Consider the following 21,504-nt stretch of genomic DNA (forward strand, 5'->3'; position numbering starts at 1 on the left):
TGTACCTAAATGATTTTTGCAGTATTGTACCATTACCTGTATGCAGCCCTACTAACGACGCAACCTGCCGTCAAAACAAAATTCATAGACTCCCTATTTCCCAGTACAATTTTCCTTCTGCACTCGGATGGGTATGAGGTACTGACCTGTTAAAAATTGGTCCTGGGATGCAGACCTTTTTCATTACATGGTCAAAGAATTATGCTTATCTACTGTTATTTGTTCCGGATATAGCTATGAGGTAGTCACACGAGTGATAAGTTATATTCATCACACACAGAATGCACTATTTTATACCTCAAAGTCATCATTTATATGTGTTTTGATCTTTATAAAACTTGTATTTCCTGTATGATTCCAGACAGGAAACGGTGAATTTATTTGCCATACAGGTACAGACTGTAAGTATGTATTAAATATGAAAATATGAAAAAAATACTAAAAAACACAAATATGTTTCAGATTATATTGCAACTCTATACACTAGTAATTCTGCATTTCTGGAAAGTGTCTGTTATGTCAATCCCCATGTGCCATATTTCCCCCTGATAGACAATTAAAGAACCAACTCCCAGTCCCCAAAGAATTGCATAATGATATATTTCCATTCCCTCTAAAAAAAAAATAAACAAATATATATACAATGTATATTTCCACCTCAAAAAAAAACATTCAAAAGCAATGTAAAGAGGAATGTAGAATTTGTCCAATACAGGAAAACATGGTCATGTAAAATGATTGGGAAGGTCCATATTTACCAGCTGAACCCTATAGCTACACTACATTAATTATTCAAGTATTGGACGACCTGATAAATTGGCCCCTAGCTCAGATGTAAGTCTCCTAGCCTGCACTCAAAGTCGGGAATATCGTCCTGCGTGCGCCACATTTATTCCCATCGATTGAACGGCAGCCAGAGTGCAAGACGAACCTGAATACCATTTAGATAAATAATGCAGCATTGCATATTGATGAGGGATGAAATGTTACAGGCTAGCAGAACCTTGTAATCTTGTTGCATGTTTTATACCTCCTGGTGTTAGTTAAAAAATGTTATGTTTTATCTCAGATACAGAAAAAGAAACAAACTTGGATTTGTTTGAAACTAGAGACAAACTGAAAGACTCTGAATCATAATTGACACTTTTTCCAACCATATTATGATGATAAGAAAGTAAAAACGAGGGCTTTCATTTTTCAGATATAACTTAACTGCGTCTAATTGTACCAAATGTAACATAAAGAATTCATATCTTACGTTTCTTTGTCAGAATTACTCCCAAGAGACCAATTGATTAGTAAATAATGTATCAATAGTTAGAACTTAAGAGCATAAAACATTATCAGCAAGCAATGCATCTTCCTGGGCAACATTTGTCTAAGTCTATACATTCCTTCAGGAATTCAAAATCTAATTTCTAGAGATGCTAAATATAAGACCCTGTTGTGCAATGCTTTAATCTTTCATTCATGATATGCAACAAAAACGATCAGATAATACAATTAGTATAGCTTCACAAAGCCCTCACTGGCACATCTAATAACAGATGTAGCAAATTTGATCATGACCTCCAAAATGGCGCAGCAAATCAAATGATGTCCCTTCCCCCCGTCGTGTAATAAACCATAAACCTTCCGCGGGGAAATTTCCGATCATACTGCCGTATCTCCGACTTTAAAAGCTGTATTAATTTGCATACGTTATGATTTAGTAGCTGCTAAAAGGAACTGGTCAGGGGAGGATGTGACAATCTATTTTGCCATCTATCAGCTATAACTCAGGAATACCTGGACCACGTCCAAACGTATAAAATTCGATTTACCTGTAGGGACCCAGCATGAAGGGAATCTTAACGATGCATTATGCTGATAAAACAGAGGAACCTGGGCATGTTTAAACCTAACGGGAGGCATAACGGATGTCATTTGACTAGGGAAATGGAGATTAAAATGTACCTTCCTTTCGCCAGAGACATTACCTTAATAGAAGAAAAAGACAGAGAACTCTGAGAAGGCAATAGTCATCAAATAGAATTTCCATCCATTAATCCTTACCTGTGAATAGTATGACAGCAATAACTGCTGTGGGCAGAATTTGTTATATGCAGACTTATTTCTATTTCCATCAAGAAACACAACTATGTACCTGATGAAGGTCGGAGTGTTCGGCCGAAAATTTATGGTGAGTTTCTTCCCTTGTGTTGGAACAAAGTTTAAACTTTTCACTATGGAATTTACCAACACAGATGAGCTTTCATTCGGAAACTATGTACCAGTATCATAAATACAGGTATTGCATTAGATCTGACTACATAACATACCAAACATGTACCAGCAATGTTTAAGATGGGAGTGTCTACATTGTACAATTGTAATATGACTTATACAAAAAAAAATGAAAAATGTAATAAGACTTAAGTTATACAAAGGTAAGCAAATAAAAGAAATGCAGCAAAGACAATTTGTAATCCAAACTCATTGTGTGAAACTGTCTCATACTTTGTATAACTGTCTAACCTGTTTCGCACCGATAGAAAAAGACTGTGACGGTAGACTGATATATTCTTGAACATCAGGTACATGAATTATGGCCTATAATAAAAGCACACAGGTGTCTCGGTGGCCTCCAGGCATAAATATTCCATCTAAGGCAATAAAAACTCCCAAGCAGCCAAGAACGGCAGGAATGCTTCGGGTGATAATGCTGTTTAGATTTTTTGCTGTGTTGGATACGTGAATTCACGCAGACACACACATTCGTGTCTTGTTGAATCAACATCGCATCAAAAAAGTGGACTTATTTTCGAGCGTGGGAAAAAGGCAATGGCCTACAGCCTTTGTGGTTGCACAACAAAGGGACCGTGAAAAAGAATGCAACACTAGCGGTGGACTGGCGGCCTCCCCTCCCTTTGTTTCAAGTCCTGTACTATGCTAGAGTGTGACTACACGCCATAAAAACTAGTTAAAACAATAAAGCACTTTTTATCTATTCCCCACAGTTAAAAGGAGAAAAATTTGTAGGTGTGAAACTTACATGTGAGCCGCCGAATTTCAGACAGTAAGGCGGAGATTACGCATGCCCGCATGCTGTACGAAAGTCGCCAAACCAGTTTGGGGAGGGAGAGCTTTTCGCTACGTTATAATCTAACATTGCTGAACAGCCGCTCATTATATGTTACAAAGTCTCGCAGGTGACAGTAGCAGCTCCCAAAATACACGCCGCGAACAATCACAGAATAGAGGATCAAGAACAATGTACACCTGCAGAAGACAGGTAGGCCATTGTTGTTCTTTCAACCTTTTCTGAAAGGTAGTAGCAAAGTTTTATGCTACCTCAAAATGGTCGAAAATGCCTAAGACCACTTGGGGACAAAGAAAATCTGGCCTATGTGGACAGGTGGTCACTACAGATGCGTGTCAATGGGAAAAAATATCTATTAAAAAGGGACCACCATTTAAAAATGTGATATTGGCCAGGTAGTTCTTATAAATGTAGAGGTGGTCACCTGTACAGGTTTGTACAGGTAACATTTATTTTGTACAATGATTGGTCCAAGTAAGAAGGAGGTGGCAAGAAAGCAGGTTTTGAAATAAAACTATCACATCCCTTTCCGAATGGATGACAAGGAAAACACAGCTACATGTACATGTAACTATGAATCACCCAAGCATGAAATTTCTACATGTGCAACAACAGACCCAGAATCACAGTCAACCATGCAACCAACTGGCACAGTGCCTGTTCATACTTTTAAATTTCCAAGACAGCACCATATGCAGTTGTTTCCTTAGAGTAGGCCTAGGGAAAAAAATGTTGTGTTTCCTGTTTCCCTACCTACTCTAGAAAAACTTGCTGACCATAGACTTTTTTGGGTGGGCAGTGGAGTCACATAGCTTCCAGTTAGAATTTTTATTCAACCTGCTTCTTATTGAAATAAAACACTGCATGTCCTATCTAATTAAGGATAATTAATGTATCTATTAATATTATGCACGACGTTCTAGTTTGACATTGCAAGATATCTAGTGTCCTCATGCATTTCAGTTCACTTTGTTCTACTGTATTGTAACATGTCACGCCAGCCTAAAAAAATGACAAGAAAAAAAAGATAGTCCCTATTAAACTACTGCCCCTATTTTTTTCAGGACTGAAACAAGAAACACAACATCTTTTTCCTAGGCCTTAGCATTGCTTGTGCCTGTAGATTTATCATGCTATCAATATCTCTAATTTTCTTGATCTTACTTGTTTTGACCTCAGTATACCTAAATCTTCACGCTTCCTCTATCATCCGACTATTTGCCGAGTTGAGTAAAACGTTGCATGGCCAGATAAACATCGTAAGTACAAAGCAATTGACTGAAATGTAGAAATCAATAAGTATGTTTAGATTAGACAGGCATGGCTGGAAAATATATCCTTTACCGATGGCTTTAGGATCAACTTATGAGTGTGGTTTCCTTCTGGCAAAGACAGATAAGGGAAAAATATACATCTATCATTTGTCACACCTTACAGATAGTGAAGACAAGGTGTTTTATTACAATACACTAATGTATGCGCCACTGATATTCTTGATACAAACAAAAAATTTTAAAAATTCTAATTAAGATTGCCATTGTCACATTTGTATAAATGAATATTGAATATGAATACACAGCTGGAATATATTTGACTTAAAAGTTATAAAAATATACATGTTTAAAATGACATAATTTACATAAAAGTACAATTCAACTTTTCACCAACATAAAATATTCCATCATTATCAACCTGTTACAAATTGTGGCTATTGCGATAATCAAACATTGTTCGTTGTACCATGACTCCTGCAAAAATCATTCTGGGATTGGAGTGAGATTGAATGAACAACGTACATAATAGAAAAGGGACTGACTATAGGAAGACAAGCCTAGACATGTTTTGTACAGTGTTTGAATAGGGGGACATTCGATACTGACACACAGGTAATTCAAACAGGTGATTCACTTGTTAATTCAATTTCCATACAAATTCTCATTGCGCTTGCAAATGTACAGCATACACAGTTGTTAAGTTTGACTGCATATAGAATGGAAATTAACTGTGTGTCAGAGAATGCATAAAGTGAGTTTTGTACTACAAGACAGCAAAATTTATCTGCATGGTCACTAGAGGCTTAATAATCACTTTCTGTGTCAAATCAGCAGCCATACTTGTTTGTTCTGAAAGTATCCAAATATTGTAATGACATTTCAAATGAAACAACAAAATACTGTAAGTTCATTTAAGTTCGCGAGATTTTTAAGTTCGCGTATTTCGCTGAGACCTTCTCTTCGCGAAGTCATCTACTCGCGAACATGCATGTTCAACATCGTCCCCCTCCCCACACCTTCCGTCCAAAAATCCAGTCTCAACCACGTGTGTACTATGATAGCAACTTATACCAATGACAAGACTCAATTGATAGCAGACCATTTATTCTTTTCAAACCGAAATAAAAGTTAATTCAACACATATATAAACGATACATGGAGTCATTATTGTGTAACGTTAGATATGTGCCACTGCCGAACGGAGAAAAAAGAACTATGTCGGCTTTGTTCAGTAGTACGTGCACGCCGTGGCTGCGATTTACTTAGTACATTTTCCTAGTTTTACTAGATTTCTACAAGTTACGAACGAAGCAAAAATTAAAACTGAGTAGTACTCGTCTTTACAAATACAAGAAAAGCTATGGAATTACAGCAGGTTTACAACAATAACAGCGGGGAATTTTCATGACTAGAAACGTGGCAAACACAACTCCGCTTACATTCCGAAAATAAGACGTTCGTTTCATAATTCTGAGTTAGAACTACTGTAAATATGGGAGAGATGAACTGTACACCTTCTTGTGTACAACTTGTGCCCACAAAATACGCTGAAAGTTTAAAACTTAGCGCCGTCTTTCACACTGAAAAATTTTCAAAATGGCGCCCGCGTCGCTTGGCTTGGCGTGGGGTATCCCGTCAGCCTGTGCGGCAAATGTTATTGCAACATAACAGAGGTCATTGGCCCTGTTGCGTTTCGTGCGCTGTCGTCAAATCACGGCCGAAATGAGCTCAACAATGAGACAGTGGCTCGGTAGAAACACATTTTTTATCGAGTACATCAACTTTAGACATTGTTTGATGGGGAACGATGAACTTCAAGGTGTAATTGCCGCCTTTGACGGCATGACTGGTGTTGCGGTGTGGGTGGGAGGGGGGCACTCGCTACCGTCATAGTACCGGATCGTAACTTTCAAAAAATATTTGAAACACCCGCTCGCGAACTCAAAGATCTCGCGAACTCCTGATTTGCTCAAACTCGCGAAATTAAGTGCTCGCGAACATAAATGAACTTACAGTACCTAACTTTTAAGCAGACGGATACAAATTGTTGCCTTTAGTTTAATCTATTTTCGGCATATGCAATTTCAATTTAGAATTCAATGTCATAAACTGTCATATGTACACAACTGAGAATATTACCAGCTAAGCATTCACTTCACGGTTGAAACTGAAATACAATTGAGATATGTTCCAGTTGAACTCAGGATGAACTTGAAAAGCCAATATTGACTGTGACAAATGTCCACAGTACAGAGGTGCAATTTCCTGACACTGACAGGGCCACGCTGCTTTTAGAAGCTGCACCGGACAACGACCTTACGAATTCCAAAACTATTTCAACATGAAACATGATTTAGTTTGTATTATGGTATAGGTTATTTCTTTCAATGTACTGTAGTCTTCATTGTCGTTAGTTGCTTTGTGCAGATTCGTAGTCTGTATATACTGACTGACAGAGAGAAAGAATTTTCATAATCATAAGATTAAGACATTAATGCAGAAAAAGACTTAATATAGTCACAAGGTATAGGAAAAATTATTGTTTCTGGCTACCCTACTGACTCTTTTTTCGAGGTGGGGTGGCATAAAATTTTCAACTTGAGTTATGAAAACCTTGTACTACTAAGTTGTAGAGAATCCGCACTGACCCCATTCTTTCAGGACCATATCAGACACATACTTGCACATGGACCAAAAACAATACTATACTTAAGTCTTGAGATATCATGACTTATACTGTAGATGCCTTCACATCTCTTGAAGTCCAACCCTACAAGAGCTACGCTATTGTGACCCACCCTTGAAACCGATGCCGTCTTCCGGAATCACACCTTGTTGACACACAAAGGCCGTTGTGTGTGGCATGCGCCGGACGTAAAGGCGCTATTGGGGTCGCGTTACCCTCTTCTAAATGGCCAACCTTTCTTTGCTGTTTCAAGCTAGCACGTTAGCACTGTGAGTGTGACATAAGAACGTATCATTCATATCCACCATAAAGCAATCCCCTTTGTCCTAATGTAAATATACCACAAATACAATATATAATGATACATGCATTACAATTATGAGATAAAAAATACAAATTGGACAAACTTACGTGTCAGGACAATTGTAGTTGTCTGTCGTCCATTGAAGCCATGGTCCTTAATTAGCATGTCGCTTGTGCGCGGCATGCTCTCCAAGCTCTTTCGAAGTAAACAGTCGGAAGTGAAAGGAGGCTCCTCCCACTTCCTGTGTTCCCGTGAGTGATGACGTCAGTTTTTTAGTAGCAACGTCCTGCCCGAGATCCTAGGGTGGGCAACTAAACGCGACCCCTAGCAAGATACTAGGGCGGGAAGGGCCATGGCTTCAATGGACGACAGACAACTACAATTGTCCTGACACGTAAGTTTGTCCAATTTGTATTTGTCTTCGTCCATATCAGCCATGGTCCTTAATTAGCATGACTTTGAAGCCGAGGCCAGCACTGAACAACCAAAGTGGAAACTAGAAGAGTTAGAAGGTTTATTATAGAACCTCTCGAATGTAGTAGCATTGGCCCAATTTGCCGCCTTTAAAATATCCTTAACAGAAACGCCAGCCTTGAAGGCAGCTGAAGCTGAAGCGCTTCTGACTGAATGGCCTGAGTACTCTTTGATACCTGCTTCAGACAACATTTGCTTAAGCCAACGGGCAATAGTGGAAGATCCAACCGCCTTATGAGGCTTGACTAACCCCCGAAACACCCGAGAGTCAGACGAGGAGCGAAACCTAGCAGTTCTCTCTAAGTATGCCCGCAGATAAGTGACCGGACACAACACTTTGTTGTCAAACTTCGCCACCCACAAAGAATGTGAAGGTTTGTCTGGACGTGACGTTTTTGTGACCTTATCAATAACAAACAAAATCCCCTCTTTAGACGAAGACATGTGACTTGTACTGAGCAGAGCTAGCGATTGTTCCCGACCAGCAGACACTAGCGCCACTAGCATAGCAACCTTGAAGGTGAGCTGCTTCAAACTCAGGCACTTCGCAGGAGACCACTGTCTGAGGAACTTCAGAACAACAGAGACATCCCAAATAGCAATATGCTTGGGCATGGGCGGTCTAAGCTCAAACACTCCCTTCATAAACCGGGAGACAAGGGAGTGTGCTCCTACTGGTTTTCCCTCTACATTGACATGAGTGGAAGATATTGCAGATCTATAAACATTGAGTGTTCTATATTGGAAACCCGTAGAAAACAAATGATGAAGAAAATCCAGTACCTTACTCAGAGGTGCATAAACGGGATCCAAACCCCGAGAACGGCTCCAGCGAGCCCATTTCCTCCACGCTGACGCATAGAGTCCTCTGGTCTTAGGACGCCAGGAGGCGAGGAGGATCTCTGTAACTCCTTCCGAAATGTCGAACTCTCGGAACTGACGCCGGAGACAGTCCACATGGCCATACGTAATGTGCTGCTCAGCGGGTGCAGACTTCCGTCTCCTGGTTGTGTGAGAAGCGACGGGTACCGAGGCAGCCGTACTGGTTTTCTCACGGACATTTCTAGTATCAGTGGATACCATGCCGCTGTGTCCCAAATCGGTGCCACAAAGTGCACTGTTACTTGGTCCTGGCGGACCTTCCTCAAGACCCTCTCGATGATCTTGAATGGGGGAAAGGCATACAGAGCTTCCCACTGGTTCCAGTTCATCGTGAACGCATTCGTCCCCAGACTCTCTGGGTCTGGCTCCCAAGACACAAACTTGGGTAGTTTCCTGTTGAGTCGGGATGCGAAGAGATCTACCGCTCCCGCTCTGCGCAGACTGGGACACATCTTCTGTATGGCCTGAAACACTTGTGGGCAGAGTGACCACTCTGTTGTGCGAGCGAAGTGTCTGGACCTGAAGTCCGCTCTTACGTTGGTTACACCCGCCACGTGATCGGCTGACAACAGGATGCTTCTCTCCACGCAGTAATCCCACAGGCTTAGAGCCAGATTTGAAAGGGCTGGCGACCTTGTGCCGCCTCGGCGGTTGATGTACGAAACTACGGTTGAGTTGTCCGATTTGACTCGTACTGTACAGTTCGCCCTGTCCTTGCAAAAGGCCTTCAGTGCCAGAAAGACTGCCAGCATTTCCAACTGATTTATGTGCTGTCCGCGTTCTGCGCGCGACCAACGCCCGCCTGTGCTCACGCCATTTGCGAATGCTCCCCAGCCATCGAGAGAGGCGTCGGTTTCGATCACTACGTTTTCTTCCGGACAGTGAATCGGACGATAATTGTGAAGGCGTAGCTCGTCCCTCCACCAGATAAGGTCCTGACGTGCTGACTCGGTTAGTCGAACGGGAGTTTGCCAAAAACCGCCGGATTGTCGTAGACATGAGATGAGGAGAAGTTGCAAATGTCGAAGATGCAGAGGACCGAGCAGTACGGACACTGTGGCTGCTTGGAACTTCCCGATGACACTTGCTAACTGCCGTGCTGACAGGCACTCTCTCTCTAGTACTTCGCCAGCTAACTGGCTCAACTCCTGTAGTTTGACACCAGGGAGAAACAGACACATACTCAAAGAGTTTAACCCTGAACCAAGAAAGGTAATACACTGAGTTGGCTCCAGGACAGACTTACCCAAATTTGTGACAAACCCAACATGGGCAATGAAGTCTGTCGCTGTGATGGCATCTTGCCTACATCGATCACTACTGTCTGCAAAAATCAGCATATCATCTAAATAAATAATCAACCTGATGCCTCTACGTCTTAGGTGCGAAACCACCACCTTAAGAAGCTTCGTAAACACAAGTGGGGCGCTCGAAACGCCAAACGGTAAACAAACGAACGAGAAAAACTTGTTCTTCCACGCAAACGTAAGAAAACGGTGATGATTCGGGTGGATGGCTACTGTAAAGTACGCATCAGTGAGGTCTATTTTGCAAAAAAAATCACCTGGACGAACTAACTCTCTGACCATACCCAGGCTTTCCATTTTGAACTTTGGAACAAAAAGACACCTATTAAGAGGTCTAAGATTGATAACTGGCCGAAGCCCGCCTGTTTTCTTGGGCACTGTAAACAGTCTAGAAATAAACAAATCAGAACTGAAGGGAACCTCTTGAATTGCCCCTTTATCCAACATAGAAGCAATCTCAGAATCAATAGCCAAATCTTGCTCCCGTGTCATAGCACGGGTCCAAGGAATACTAGTTTGCACTGGCGGCGATCGTTTGAACGGCAACCTATACCCCTTAACTATATCCAGAATAACTTGGTCTGAAGTTAGCTTGCGCCAAACTGGCAAAAAAAACTTTAAACGCCCTCCATGAGGGAGGGGATTCGGCAAAGGATGGGGTACAGGTTGAAGTGCAGGCAATCGCCGGCGTAAAAGCTGATGTAAACAAGACTGGGAGACACTACTTAGATTTCTTCCCGTCTCCTGACTGATTGGAGGTGCGGGAATACTGCGAACCCCAGTAGAACTTAGAGTTGGAGTTTCCTCCTGACTGGCGAGAGGGGGGAGGGCGGAACTTCCGATTGCCGCGAAAGCCACCCCTGCCCCTCGAGGTAGAAGCGCTCGAAGCGCCTCGCCCCCGCTGGGACGACTGCTTTGGTTTCAAAGTATCAACTAAGGCTTTCTTGCCTGAAACCAATTCTCTAGCTTTAGAGCCCAAATCATTCCTCAATAACTGAGTAGGGTCATCAGGAATCAAACCAAACAAATCCTTAGCCGTAGACTGATAGGAAACTTCCGCTAGAGATGATCTACGAACGTCAGCGATCTTCGAGTGAGCTGAGCCTAAGAGCCAAACAGCAGTAGCTGCACAGTCCTGCATAATATCTCTATCAGGCTCAGAAATCTCGCCGTTACATTCTTTCAACATCTGCCAAAGATTCAAAACTGGTGCGACTACATGCAACAACTTAGTATGAACCGAAGCTAGATTTCTATCGACCTGAAGAGCCGACTTACCTTTGTAAAAGTCGATCGACTTGATCATCTCTTTAGCGGCTGAATCTAACTCAGGCACCGACAGCTCTTTCGGAGCATTAGAGGGCAGCAAATACTTGTTTTGCCAGTGCGTCAAGGACTCTGTCTTGCGCTCTTTCTTTAAGTCGAAATAATCTGCGGCAAACCGCACCACGGACTGCCGGGCAGTCCACACTTTTTCCGGGGCGGCCGGCTCACGGTCGAACGGTACAAAAGACATATCGCTCGCCGCCGAACATGTTGACTCATCGCCGCTGTCAAAACGCGACCTCTTCGAGGGGGTAACTTCGGACTCAAGCTCAGAAGGAGCGCCTAAATGCCTCTTTGCGCCGACTGAAGCGGCGATAGACCCTAAGATCTCTTTAACTCCTTTGAATTCTTCAGACATTAACCCAAACGCTACGCGAAGAGAGTTTTGGTCTTGCTGGATGACGTTGACCCCGAGAAGGTCTCTCAATTCGCCCAAATCTCCCGGCCATTCCGGCGTACGCACAGGAGACTTATCTCCGTTCGGCTCCCGAGGAAGACGAGGACTCTTCTGCCCCTCTAGCAGTAGCTCTTTTTGCCCGCTACTCTCCGGGTCCTCCGTGGAACGGCCGTCCGCAAGCGCGCCGTCTCCACGTTCGTGTCCGGGGGGGAGGGGGGCGCTGACAAGTTCGCGCTTGTCCCCGATACCACGTGGTGACGAAGAACTCGATTTCCTACGTGAAAACTCCTCGCGAGCGCGTTTATCACTAGAAGAATGCCTACTGGACGAACTATGAGAACCATGAGACCCTTTACGTCTCCTACTATCCTTTTTTGAATCACTCATAGCGCTAGAAAACGAAGAAATATACTGGGAACACAAGAGCTCGGAGAGCGTGACCACTTTCCACAGCGAAACTTCAAAAACTGACGTCATCACTCACGGGAACACAGGAAGTGGGAGGAGCCTCCTTTCACTTCCGACTGTTTACTTCGAAAGAGCTTGGAGAGCATGCCGCGCACAAGCGACATGCTAATTAAGGACCATGGCTGATATGGACGAAGACAATCATGGTTTACCAATAGAACATTTTGCACAGCTGGACTGAAACACAATAGCACCGTACAACAGAATGGACGGTAAAGGTGTATGGTAACTGCCTTCATTAGTCTAGTCATTGTGTATCGAGTGGACGGCACACATATGTTCCACAGTATTCTCTCCATGTTCAGAAACATCTGTACCAGGTGTGGCAAACGTATAGAAACACCATCATAGTATCACCTAAGGGTACACCCAAACTTGTAAAAAGGCAAATCTAATTTGTAATTAGCAATTTTTCGTTTGTGACCTTGTATGAGAGAAAGAAAAAGCGTGACAGGACGTCACCTATTATTGTTGACTTTTCAGCTGCCTGAGATTGTTATGTGTCCAACCTATCCAAGGACATACAACAGCTGCTTTGTACAACATTCAAATATTCAGACATGCCCTAAGCAGCCCTATACACATATTCGGATTACCGGTATACACATGTATTATACCATACAGCATGTATTATATCATGCATGCAACCTGAAAGTGTCATGTATTGTTGCATTTGACAATAAACTAGGCAGGAGCTTTTATGAACAACCAGACCAAGGTATTAACATTGTCATAACAAAAATTAATGTCATTACAGGTGACACAACTGCCAGCAGTATCAACAGATTTAAAAAAAAATTGTTCACTGTTTAAAAATGTCTCAAATAGCTGGAAATATATGTATTTTTGTAATAAAATATAACATCAAAATTATTCATCATTTAGTGGAAAGGTAGCCTGGATACCAGACTCAAGGCCTGATCTCAATAATATTATATCTACATATATTGTAGATCAGGGTCTAACTCAAGTCAAGGGGCCTGCTAGTAGTAGTACATAGAACTTCCTTGGGGAAAGGTTGGCGCTAGACTAGAGCCAAGAGTTGGGCTGTTAAGACACAGTCTGGCATCCAGGCTAGCTTATATCTATCTATCCCAAAGGATAGATATTTTTGAGATCGGGCTGGGGTCTGGTATCCAGGCTAAGGCTAGCTGTACCCTGGCTAAAGACCCCTCTAGTGTAAAGGGGGTCGAGTGACCACATGTTGCCACCACAGCTATGCAGCACTTGTCATCAGCTGGTCAAGACAGACAGCCAGATAACATGCCCAACATGCCACCCCTTTTAACCCCCCTCCCCACTTAACAAGCAGGAACCCAGGGTATGCCAGTACCATTCCCCTGCACGAGCATATACATGGACAAAATGGGCTGGGAAGAGAGGTTAGAATAGATATAGATGGTTATGTTGGCTATACTCAAATAATGTGGAACTACAATTGTCTTTGCGAAGAATGTAACGATACACACAGCCCTATAGCAGTTACACGAGCACATGGACAAAATGGGCTGGGAAAAGAGGTTATAGTAAATGGTTGTTCTAGCTATACTCAAATAATGAAGTTGAGTTGAGTTGAGATGCCAGGGCTGCCACCAACTGACCGAGACTACATTTTTAATATTTGTAATGATACATTCAGTTCTATAGCAGCTACAGCAAAAAAATAAATGTCAGTCAGTCTATCCAGACTATGACACTATACAAAGGAACTAAACGATAAATGGAGATTACGATGCTCATAAATTGTACAATACAAAATACATAAAACTTAAAAATGTTACAACTTAGCTGCTAGTTAGCAATTATTAAAGCTACAGCAAAAGAGGGTTTAAGAATCACTCATCTCAATACCAAAACCTACCATTCTTAACACACTATCATGACAATCTTCCTCTTCCAAATATTACCTGTTATAGTGTAGAACTAGAAGAATCTTGTACTGTAGTATAGCTACATGCCCAGCTTTTTCATGACCCTTGACCTCCAGAACAGGATGCTGACAAATAAACAGAGGGAGGAATCTCAGCACAGTTGTAGACAGACAGGAACCTCCCAGGAGAAAACAGCTATTTCTTCCTGACCTAGCTTACTAGATAAGATAATTATATCCAGAACTTGCTTACACACAATTCTGGTATCAAGAAGCAGGAGCTAAGTTGATAAGATTAAGACTAAAATACCACATTATGCAAATTTTCCCATCAACATCATCACCTCTGTACCTTACTATCTGTACCTGTGTATAACAAGACAATAATATGTGCATGAAAATGCCTGCAGCGTGTACTCATTTAATGTCTTTTATTGAAAATCCATACTCCATTCAATTAAAATTCATAACGCAGAGCGTATCCTCTTTTAATGTTTTTATCCTTCGAGCTTGAAGACGGGAGCCCCTGAATGCCAGCATGTATCATCAGTAATGAACCCGCGGCTGCGATTATTTCGTGCGCTCGTTTGAAGGCGACGTTGTTGCTATTCCGGTCACATCGTGGTACATGATTAGAAACGCATCGGTCTTCTGGAGAATTCCCCCGCACGCCGTCATTATCCCGGCCCTTCCTCCGCGGCGTACATGAAAATCTATCGCCGCACAATACAAGGTGGTCCCACAAAAGGCACTCAGCTATCCTAACAATGGGCACTTTCCCTCGATATTTGGAGCGGAATGGCAGCAAAACGACAAGCAAAGGCAGAGTGAGTGAGGAATTATGCCTATCTAGTACATACCACTTTATGACCCAACTTCAAGCTCAGGGATTTCTGAAGGTACCCAGGGACATTGAAGGATCAGCCACAAGACCTTGTAATTTCTGAGGGAAAAGGGAGGACTTTGAATCGTTTGTTATGACCAGTATACGAATAGATCTAGCACCTAACATTTGTCCTTTTCTGTCAGAGCACTCTGAATTAGAATAGATTAAAGAATATGTCGAGAAGGACCACTTAATAACTCAAACCTCCCCTTGCTGTATATAAAATATTTATCGTATTTGGAACTCAGGGTCTATATAGAATAAGACATTTCACTCTAGATAAATTTTGATATTTTACCAGGAATACTTAAGAAAAATAACTGAGCATTGTTAACGATAAAGAATGACAACAATACTTGTATTGATATTAGGGCTTGAAATACAAATTTTGGAAATTTTGGGTATACAAAATGAAATGTCTCAAAACACTACATAGATATCTCGTTACAACAAGAACAAAGTTAGTCCAATTTTGGGAATTTCAATTCCTGTTGCCTCTCACTGTCTGGTTTGATAAGATTTAGGGACATAATTTCTGTTCCTCAGTATTGGTTGCCAAACACTATGCTGCGTCTGAGTTTTATAGCAAGTACTGTGATCTGTAGCACTTTCATGGATAATTTCATCAAATCAGGTCAATGTTTTTCATCTGGCAACACTTGAAATGGACCACAGATGTACACAGTACTTACATCATTAGCAAAACATAATTCAGGTATGAGGTCAGTAGTGAAAGCACAATACTTTATAACAAAGGATACTGTAGATACATTTACTTTTGCACTGGCTTTTTTCACTTGAGGTGGAAAAGGGATTTTTGCAGTAATTTAAGATTTGTGATTAAAACATTTCTTAAGGACAACATTCTTATAAGGAGACATATTCCCGGTGTCAAGAACTTGCAGTGTGGAGGCCAACTTGACAATAAAACCATCGTAAAATTGTTTTGAATTACAGTATTCTGATTTCATGAATATGCATGATAATTATTTGTACATAAGCTGTTCCTAATTAGAGCAACAACTGTTTCCTTTACAGTCCTGAAAGGGGGTCGAGCACGAATGGTTAAAACAGTAAACAGAGGAACTGTAGCAGCTGCCCCCCTCCCCCCTTCCCTCCCTTCTAGATGGAATGAGGAAATAATGGAATGCTGATTCTGATTCCAGACAGTGTGTGCACTGGACTGGTTGCACACAGAAAACAACACCCCTCATTCACAGTGGACTGACAGTCTCTTCAACTGCAGGGACCGTTGATGACTACAGGAATTGTGCAAGAAACGAAATCACTTCTTTCACACCATCCATGTTTTAATAAGGCCCTAATTTTGGTAGTTAACAACCATGTCATGTCTCAACAATACACAACATAAGAAAAAATGTATGATTGGCAATTACAGACCTTATGCAAGAAACAAAATCACTTCTTTTGCACAATGTGTACGCTTATATTAAGACCTTCATTTTGCTGTTTCCTCATGTTATAGAATAAAGTGGACTAGAGTTCTAGTAATATCTCAATAATACAAAACTTTACAAAAATGAGTCCCATATTCATAAAGGCTTCTACCTAGCAATTGCAACGAAATTTGTACGTCACGGCATATTGGGTATCAATATGTACCTTGCTGTGATATTGTTCGTGCTTTCTTTTCCCGATCTTATTTCTATCCTGAAAAAGATTGGAGTTGACAGAACATCTGATTTCCACGGCCAATAATGCCCATTCACGTCAGTTTTACTCCCGCGGTGTTCTCCAAATTACCAGTGTTGGGCCCCATCGGTGCGTAAAAACACATACAAGCCCCGCATTAGCATCGTTCGGAAAAAATGGAACGTATTTAGCTAAAGTGTCCGCAGTTCGGGACGAGGTCCTCGCTAAGGCCCACACTCCCATCTTTCATCTAGTACCCTATGTAAACAAGGGAGCTACAAAACGCAGGGCAGATAAATTATCATACCAATTGTTGCTAGCAGATTTGTGCGGTGAATGGGGTGAGGTTTTGAGTGAAAGGAGGCCAGGTCGCCCTGAATGGCGGCCATTATTGTGGCTGGTTGAATACCAAAAAAACAATGCATATCTTACTTAGATACAACAAACTGTTCAAATCCTCCTGTTGCTAAAATTTTTCCTCATTTTTAGTTTGTCTGTGAAATGGTAATTTTACTTCTTCCCTTTGCCTTACAATTCTTATCAGCCACTATCCCCTAATTGTTTCACTGCAAAATATTCCACATGATAGGGAAAACAAAAACGGATGATTCAAACATGACAACAGCAAAATCTAAGTTTACTTGAGTCTGAGGCGTAGATATCTAACTTCTCTGTATTTTTGTTTAGCAAACATAACAAGGATGGTCTAAGTGTGTTACACTGTATTTTACAATTTTTGACCAGGGAAAAGATATCAACTTTAAACTAAAGCCATACTTAAGTTGGGATAGTTTTACATTACGAAAGGCCTGTTTTTCCAATGAAATGTAGCTACAGAAACTCTCTAGTTCGGCCACAGGATACACTCTGCTACCGATGCCAAGAATCGATCACACTGGACATGCAGACAAACAATAGCTAGCCAGGCAAGCAAACTACACCCAATCAACATACCAATGCCAGCATTACACACATTTGGCTGATCCTCCCTACTGAAGCCAATGAATCGTGTGTAGAGCATACATAAACACAACCAGTGGGTACAGCCAGCATTGGTGTAACCGGGACTCACTATTTAGTACATAGAGGACATACACCGAGGGGGGCCGTTTTGTTAAAGGGATGTCACTGTCCGTAAGTTCAAATCTGCTGACAAATGTCAGCCGAAATAGCAGCCTGGGCAGTGCGAGCGCCTCAACGTGTAATCAAATTGTGTGGGTTGATTATGGTAGGTATGTGGTGTGCAGCCAAAGTGTTTCTGATCCCAGAAACTGGACTGAGGTACGTGTTTTGGGGAACAGAGTTTTGGACAAAACAGACGAAAATGAGGCGTGAAAGCAACAATGTACATTATGTAGGAGAATGCGGGGAAAAGATGCCTTTACACAGGAAAATGGCCAACATTATCAATTGGTCAGGCTTGGTCTGATATTATGCGAATCTTGCAAACATCCGCCCCTAACATACACTAGTACAGTAGTAGATATGTTTTCCGAAACTACAAAATGAAAAATATCTAGAATCCCTTCTCCGTGAACATTTGTTATACACTGTCTGGTAACAGGAAGTGACCCAGGTAATAATTTAGAGCAGCGGGTCGAAAATTGACTGTGAACCGGCGGGCCAAGTTTCTAAATAGTATACACAACCAATGTTGGCAGTCTAAACAGTTTAAAGGTCTCGGAAAGGGGGCATCTTAACAAATAAGACGCCGCTTCCTAGTGCAGTACCAAACCATCTAAGACATCCTATACAAGATGTTTTGCCTTCTTTCCAAGCAGATGGTATGATAACATCATATTTTTCACCCCAACATCTGCTTGGAGATTATGTTTTGCCCACCCCTGGTAGGTACAAAAAAACATGACGTCTTGAAACGGAATCTTGTATGTAAGAATTTCGCCACATGTGTTAGGAAAGGAATTCTCGTCAAGACCGCAAGGCCACTTGATCTTAGGGAGATGTTAATCCCTAAGAAAAGAAAATTAGGGGAAGGAATCTTCGAGACGTGGGTATAATTAAAAGGGGGACGCAGACGGAAGGCCAGCACCCGGCACTGTGCCTCACATACCCACCCACACTCAAGACATATCCTGTGCAAAACACACAAAATTCTACCCCCAAAACTCGCATAAATCGGACCCAAAACACCCCTATCGTCCACTCATAGACAGTTCAGGCCTCTCAAAATTACACACACGTAGACTTACGGAGATATGTGGACCCTAGAACCAAGTTTGGAGTGGTATTTTCCTCAAGAAAATCGCGATTTTCTCCAAGACACTCCTGCATGTAAAATGTGCTAGCCTGTCGGTTGGGCAGGGCTAGGCTAGCGACGGATACACGTCGAACCAGAAAAAATTCCGACTGGTTTACTTACGGTTTCTTCGGGTTTGGTGTCACTTCGGTAGTCTTGACGTTTTCTTCGGTTCTTGATGAAAATTTCCCGGGCTTTGATGTGTTGATTTGGTGTGGAAAGGGTGTAGAAAACAGGAATTACACAACCGCTAGTGCTAGTAGTCCGGACCTATCGCCATTTTTACCTGGCCGATCCGACTGGTAATAAGGCCAGTCCACAGAAACTAGCGCCACATTCGGGTCACGACTCTTTCAGGGTCGGTATCAAAAATAAAACGACAAAGTCATCCTTTATGACATTTTAAGCTATCAAATTTAAATTTCTAAACTAATTTGATTATGAATAACATTATGGTGTGGCTTAATATTTGTAAAATGCAAATTTCATTTGTCTGCAAGCTATGTAGCCGAATCTGCTGCTATAACGGGACGAGTGGCATAGGCTGGTTCACAATTTGGCTGTTCCGTGACGTGGACTCCCTCCCTCCGCACTCTTCACGTGTCGTGACGTCATCAGGTGTGAGGTCACGCGTCTTCCGGCGAAGTTCACGCCGGAAAAGGCAGGAAGAATGTCTCGTGGGACATCTAAACGCTACGCTATTGTTGCTAAAATAATAAAAACGTCAATGTTCAGATATTAACATTGATATTCTTCCTTGTAAAGTTTTAGTCATATTTCTGTCAGCGTTTTTTTTTTTCCAATAATTTTATACCTTCCATGTACAAAGTAACAAAACGTAGATCCGTCCTGGTTCCAAGTCTTCAGGGGTAAAAATAGTGGTACTATTGACGTTTAAAAATAGCCTTAAGGTCACTATAGGCAGTTCTTTTCACAAGTACATTTCGTGTTTGTTTGTTTTTACTTCTCATATTTGATAAACTCAAGTGAAACTGGGGCCGGTCATAGCACTAACTGCGTGTAACTTTATAGTGTTTGGCAACTTTTAGGACATAGTCGGACAACTTTTTGCGGTGAGACAAGGTTGCACATGACTAACCGCTTAAGAACATTTCACGGTACAATGCGCACGCCAAGCTTCCTTCTTTCCGCACCAAAACCTCACAAACACTTCTCGTCTGTCCAAAACAAGACTTCCAAGAAACTACATCTTCGGTTTTCACTTGAGTCATTCGTGCTTCTCGTTTTTCTCCTCATAAAACGTTTAGTAATATCCGGGAAGCGGTTGTTATCTACCTATCTATATAAGTTCTGATCAAAACACTCTTCGGGTTTATGCCACAAAATTCTTGTTGAAAATATGCCTGGAGACCCATAACGTTATATTTCATTATTTTGAAGAAGGAAAGGTCCTAAAATAACACTAAAGCCGTTGTTGTAACTGACAGGAAGCCATAACCGTATTAAATCGTTTACGGAACTAGAGGATATTTCTATGACTTGTATACAAAGAAGGCATGAAATAGTAATACATGTAGACGTCTAGGAGTAACATTACACCTCCGCAACTACACTCAAAAATAGAAAGTGTCGTGTCCGTATCTCCGGGAGCACAAATGGACTTTGCTCTTCCGGATTATTTCGCTATCAGACCTCATCTTTCTGACTCACGGCAAGTTTGTGCCGAGATGTTGTTTTCAGTAAATCGCCACGTGAAATTATTTTGGGTGTGCTCTTTCATGTAAGTCCCAAAATAGCGTTCTTTCATGTCTTTATAGTCTTGGAAAACTGAAATCACTCAGAAGTGCAAGGATGTTCCTAACACAATCTACTTGCACAGAAGCGTCAGCTAGTTTATGTTTTCCGTGCCACTGGCACCAGCTTACAAAAATATTTGTTTCCGTAGAACAAAAATAAGAAAAAAGATGGCAAGGACATTTCTAAGCAAATATGACAATACAAAAACTATCGGAAAGAGCCAAAGAAATAAAGTTAAACTTACATTGTCCATATCATTGATTTAAAATGTATCTATTATACAGTTAAGCAAATAACGTTAGATCTGAAAAAAAAAATAGTTTTCCACACGATTTTTTTCTGTAATTTTTACGGCCCTGCATCCACTTTTTCACGGCTATGATAAGATATGAACGATTTTGCAAACTCCTGTAAAACGTTCATACATCGCTAGAGGTCGCTTCGGCACGCCAATACAGATGTACAACGCGGAGCAACTTCCGGTTGGGGTTTAGGGACTGAATCCATATTTACATGTGAAAAACAATTGTCCGTGCGTCTAATTGCGTTTAAAACACAAAAGGACCCTATTGTTGATCGATAAAAACAAAATAGCCAGAGGCAAAAAACAATCGAGTCTGCCAGGATTCGAACCTGGAATCTTCTGATCCGTAGTCAGACGCGTTATCCGTTGCGCCACAGACCCGCTTGTTGCATAAGGTCGGAATTTAGGAATAAGTTCTTTTGTTACATTCCAGGAGTACAAAAGACCCTCGGGTAAAATTTCATGGTCCAACATTCCGGTCCATCATAATCATCGATTTTATAGGGTTCTGCTATGAAGGGCCAATGAAAGATCTGACTGCAGTTTTACCACATTGTTCTGTGTAAAACTTGGTAA

General features: G+C 41.6%; 1 protein-coding gene and 1 non-coding gene across 2 annotated transcripts in view; both read right to left on the bottom strand.

Annotated features, from left to right (window-relative positions):
* Positions 1–19,200, bottom strand: part of LOC118432802 (rho GTPase-activating protein 35-like) — a gene marked incomplete in the record, with an annotated part of 69,592 nt that extends 50,392 nt beyond the window's left edge. Inside the window, 1 exon segment of the mRNA XM_035844421.1 lies at positions 18,990–19,200.
* Positions 19,201–21,236: 2,036 nt separating this feature from the next.
* Trnar-acg lies at positions 21,237–21,309 on the bottom strand. Its single transcript has one exon. It is a non-coding gene; the product is annotated as a tRNA-Arg (tRNA).
* Positions 21,310–21,504: the final 195 nt, after the last annotated feature.

This window comes from Branchiostoma floridae, chromosome 16 (assembly GCF_000003815.2).
Source record: "Branchiostoma floridae strain S238N-H82 chromosome 16, Bfl_VNyyK, whole genome shotgun sequence".
Taxonomy (NCBI): Eukaryota; Metazoa; Chordata; class Leptocardii; order Amphioxiformes; family Branchiostomatidae; genus Branchiostoma; species Branchiostoma floridae.